This window comes from Oryzias latipes, chromosome 24 (assembly GCF_053564925.1).
Source record: "Oryzias latipes strain Hd-rR chromosome 24, Olatipes_Hd-rR_3.1".
Taxonomy (NCBI): Eukaryota; Metazoa; Chordata; class Actinopteri; order Beloniformes; family Adrianichthyidae; genus Oryzias; species Oryzias latipes.
In genome coordinates, this window is record NC_136260.1 from 8,514,456 (window position 1) to 8,519,957 (window position 5,502).

The 5,502-nt window shown below is 35.8% G+C and overlaps 1 long non-coding RNA gene across 1 annotated transcript; it reads left to right on the top strand.

Moving 5' to 3' along the window:
• The first annotated feature begins 214 nt into the window (after positions 1-214).
• On the top strand, positions 215-5,100 carry LOC144990016 (uncharacterized). The gene is made up of 3 exons (XR_013653939.1): positions 215-461; positions 1,492-1,624; positions 1,839-5,100. It is a non-coding gene; the product is annotated as an uncharacterized LOC144990016 (long non-coding RNA).
• The last annotated feature ends 402 nt before the right edge of the window (positions 5,101-5,502 follow it).

The window sequence follows — 5,502 nt, forward strand, 5'->3', positions numbered from 1 at the left end:
CCAATAAGGAAAAAACCCAACAGCTAGAATGTTCCCTAACGGACTAATGATCAATATAATAATTACTATAAAATGTTGTACACATACATACGGAACTTAACGAAGTAGAACTTCTATTTTTCATGAAAACAATAACATGTAATCAACCTACTTCATCAAATACGAACGATAAAATGCATGATGGGAAACCACAAGTCAAGCAGCTGGTCAAGCCATTCAAGACAGGGCATTTTCAATTCAATCTTCCCTCTGCTCGACCCCTGCTGGACGACTAGAGAATCACACCCCACAGAGAATTTCGCTGAAGCCTACCGAATTTGAGCAAATCAGTTCTTTTAAGAACTTCCTCAATTCCTCTACACTTCGATCTTCGACGCTCCTGACCAGTAAGGAAGACTACCGGACCCCCAGTGAGAAGAACTCGACCTGGCCAGACGCGACGCACCGAGGACGGTACCAAGGTTTGTCACCACCATTTTGGATTTTCCCGCGACTTGTAAACGAACCGTTACTTTAAATCGACCATCGAACCTTTTTTACATGGCCACAATGACTACTCACCTTCTGATAATCAATTTTATTGAATAAAAAACCGTAAAAGTTGTTTAAAATCGACAAGACGAACGTAAATAATTTGACCTTTTTCTTCGTTGAACCGGAAGTGATCGCGTCCATATGATGCGAACGTAAGTTTTAAAGACTTTTTTAAAGCAAACCAACCGACGAATTTTCTTTTTAAACGGACACAAACGTACAAAATGACATGTAGAATCGATACTGATCGACAAACAACAAGTTTCTATCCGTTTCAGAGATCGTTTTTTTTGTAGTCAATCCGCCATCTTTGTAGTTCTCTTTGAATTATCCGAACGTAGTTTTTACGTTTTTTAAACCACATTAACGAGCAAAACTACTTTCTAATTGATTAAATACATGTCAGTTCACACATAATACCTTTTAAACGCCTGCTGACCCGTGAGTATTTCCACTGAAGATCAGTTCCAACCTATTTTGTACTTTTTAGGTTTTAGGTTCAATTTTCAGTGTTTAATAATCTCATATAGGACACATGTTAAATTTATTTGTGTATAAATGTTTTCAAATAGTCTATTAGTGTATGGCAGCCACTATGAATATATTTGCAGGAACACACACGGATTTTAAAATGGCTGCTTGGCCTGCTGTACGCTTTAGGATTGATTTTAAAGTTCTTAGTAGTTTATAAATGTTTATGGTCTTGGGCCTTCATATTTATCTGATATGATTTTAAAGTATGAGCCCCTGTGGACCCCGAGGTCCTCTGATACAGGCCTTTTGGTTATCCCCACACGGCAAGGCCTCATTCAGTTGTAATGGACCTCCTCTATGGATTAGCCTCCCAGAGAGCATTTACCATTTTATGTCTATTAAAGTTTATGTACTTATTTGTTTTTTTTTTTTTAATAAATGTTAATTTTTATTGTTTCTTTTACATTTTATTTGTAACTCCAGAGTTTTCCTCTGAGGGATCTTCCACACCAGTGACTGAGCCTTTGTCTCGACAACAAAGAGAGAGGAGCTGTTTGCTGGTTTTTCCAGAGCACCTTTTTTTTTTGTAAGCCATTAAATAAAGAGTTTGGTAAAGGTAAGTTAAATTTGCAGTGTTTAATAATCTATTATAGGACACATGTTACATTTATTTGTGTAGAACTATTTTCTAATAGTCTGAATATATTGTTTTGTTTTTGATTATTGGTCTGTGTGGTATAAATGTATTGCTTTATGTATACATAATAGGAATGAGAATCTTATTTTAATGGTGGTTTCATTTTTATCTCTTTTTTTTTTTTTTTTTTTAGATGCCACGAAAGAAGGGATTTAATATGCGTCGCACCAAAGTGTGCAAGGTTCAGGAACAAGGTAAAACTTCTGGTTGTGTGTGTCTGGAGCAAATACAGAGGCCTTTGATTTCTGGAATGAAAGTAAGATTAACAAATGCAAGTGATAGTACAACATCACTTACGTGTTGTGTTGTGGCTGCAATCAACCATGTTGTTGCTCCAGTGTGTACATGGAGGGACGCTGATGTTGATAATATTAGAAATGAAGGTGTGCAGTTGGTTTGTTCATTTAATGGAAGTGATGGATGTGTGAATAATTCCGAAAAGTTATTCAAGGTTTCTGAAAAGCTCAGTGTGTTTGGAAGAATTTGGGATGTTGCTATCAATGAGCCTGTGTATTCTGGTGATTCAAAGAGTGAAGATTTTTCACTGTTGTATGAAATGATGCAGGAGCGACTGATGGAGGAAGATCTGTGTTTGTTGGATTTGCAGGGTTTCGTTTGCGCTGTCATTCATCATAAAGAGTATTTTGTTGTGGTTGATTGTGGTGCACGAGATTCATCTGGAATGTTTTCTAATATTGGAACATCTGTGGCTGTTTTCAACAGTTGCTTTAATGACTTGATGTTGCACATTTGGAACTTGAAAAAGTCTTTGAATGCAGAATGGTTTGGCATTAGTTCAATGTTTGTGAAAGAAGCTTCTTGGGACGGGTGTAATAATACATTTGGTTTGGGAGCAGAGGATGCACGTGTGAATCAGTCAGTTTTGGGCAAAAGACAGACTGGTTTTATAAAAGAACATGTTCAGGAGTTAAATGACAAAAATGTGGTTGGCGAACAATGTAAAGTGTTAATGGAATGCAAAAATTCATTGAAAATTGGAAAAAAGTGCAGTAATTTAAAAAAAAAATCATCTTCAGTGATTTTAAATGAAAACAATTGTAACAGATTTGACACAGAACGTTGTGTAAGGGGATCTTTTCATCAAGGAGATCGGCAGCTTCAAAACAGAGGTGTGCAGTGCATGGCAATATCCCTGGTGAGTTTGGCTAAACACACGGATCGTAGTGTTTTTGAGTGGGAGGCAACAGACTTGGACCATGTTGTGTTTCTTGGTGATCAGCTGTACTCCTCGGTGCGTGAAAACAAAATCATCCCTGGAAATTTGAAGTTTTTGTCAGTACCTGATTTGCCCATGGATTCTGAAATTGATGGTAAATTATTTAAGTTTGAGTATGGTGAATACGTTTCTGGGATTGTTAATGTGAGTAATGGTAAATTTTTTGACAGTGGTGAAGTGATAACTCTTAAAAAGGGACTGGAGCACATGCTTGTCAAGTATAAAACATGTTTTTTGACCATAGGCAGTAGTACTTGTGCTGTTATTTCAGAAAACGGCCATTATGCTGTGGTGGATTCACATGCACGCAGTGGTACTGGAATGGCAGATGTAAATGGAAGAAGTATTATCATGTACCTTCCTAGTCTTAATGATTTATACAATTATATTTGTTGCTTGAGTATTTCACTTGCAGGGAAAGAAATGGCTTTTGAAATTGCATCCGTTGCTGTGAGTGAAAATGATCATAGTGAGAAAAATAAACAAAGTGTGCTTGAGAAGGATTGTAAAACTGGATTAAATACTGAGTCACAGTTTGGTTTTGGGTGCAGTTTAGATGTTCAAACTAGTCCCTTACCATTGCATGAAAGTAACAGAAAGCGTAAGCTTTTAACTGGGCAACGTGAATCAAAGAAGACAAAATGGTATGATGCCAATGAAGCTAGTTTGGATGTTGAGTTTATCGGTGAAGTTTCATCAAAGAAACTTGAGTTTTATCCTGTTGATTTTGATGTTACACAAGCATTGTGTAAACAACTGAATGTGCATTGTGAAAACACTGCATATGCTAACCCTCTAGAGGTTGGCATGTTGGGAATTCCATGTCAAACTGATCATATAGTAGCTGATGGCAATTGCTTTTTTAGGGCTGTGTCCAAAGTTATTAGTGGTACTGAGAAAAATCACATAAAGTTAAGACGTGCAGTTGTCACACATTTACAAAAGAATGTTGGAAATTATAGTTCTCTTTTGAGATCTGAAAATATGTCTGTGGATGAATATCTCAATGTTTCTAGAATGAGATTTTCTGGTAGTTGGGCTACAGAGGTTGAAATTCAAGCTACAGCTGACTACTTGGGTGTGAGTGTGTATACATTTCACAATGAACGTTGGTTGAAATATGCCTGTCAACGTAAGGCCATATCTAAACAAGGCATATATTTGCAAAATATAAATGAGTGTCATTATGAAGTTGTAACTTGCGTTCAAATTTTTCAGCAGCAGCGTTGTTTTGGGTTGTGTAAATCTATGGAAAATAATATTTTGGGTCATATGAGGCAATGTAAAAGGAACTCAGAAATGCTTTCAGAAGGAGATTGCAAGAGTGTTAAACATAGCAGGTCTGAAGTTGGTGATTGTAACGATGTTTTGTGTAGTGCATTGGTTAACAATGATCACCAAAACAGTGAAATTGTGCAAAGTAATAATTTAGTTGAAAGTGTTTTCAGTTTTCATCCATTGTCATTCGAGTCTGCAGTTTTGTTGTCAAAACATCTGGATTTGGATTTTGTGAAGCAGAATGAAGACATTCCAACTAATAATGTTACGCTTGGTTCTATTTGTAAGACAGAGGTCCTATTTAATGATGGCAATAGTTTTTTCCGAGCTATTTCTCGAGTCATTAGTGGTTCTGAAAAGTGTCATAGAAGAGTTCGACTGGCTGTTGTTAAGTTTATGCTAAAAAATACTGACATTCATATGAAGTTGCTTTGGCAAGAATATGCCACAGTGTCTGAGTACATTCTGAAGTCACGTATGAAATATGTTGGCAGTTTTGTATCTGGGATTGATATTCAAGCTACTTCAAATTTTTTGGGAGTAGAAATTTTTGTACACAATGGTAGCATATGGAGAAAGTATAATCCTGTGAACAAAATACTTGGAAATCAAGCAATTTATTTGCGTGAATGTGATAAATATTTTGAGGTTGTTGTTTGTGTTCATTGTAGTGGTAAAGCTGGATGTGCCAATTGGTGTAAAAGCAATAGTATTTGTTCTGAGAAACCACTGCTTAGACGCCGTTCTTTTCAACCATATGTTACTTGTGATTCAGTTGCTGAATCTTCTTTTTCAAAGTATCTAAAAAAAAGGAAATCGTTTTACGAGAAAATGCAGTATCAAATAATTGAACTGCATAAACAGAAGAAAAAAGATAAAAGTAAAAGGAAATATGCATCTGATTCTTTGCATAGATCCAGAGCATTGGAATTGAGTAAAATAAATTATAAGGAAAATGCTATCTATAGAATGTGTGTTAAACAACGTAGTTCTGCAAAATATAGAACTGATGCATTACACAGAGTTCGTGTTAAAAATTGGAGTAAAAACAAGTATAAATGTGATTTGTTACACAAACATAATGTTAAGGAAAGGAGTAAAAGAAAATATCAGAGTAATGTTACTCATAGAGAAAATGTTAAGGGACTGAGTTCTAGAAAATATCATCAAGATCCTCACTTTAGGAAAAGTGTGGTGGATGGGATCAAATATAAGCGACAATTGAATAAAAAACAGTTGGAAGAGTTTGATGTTGTTATGAAACAATTTTTGGATAAAGTTA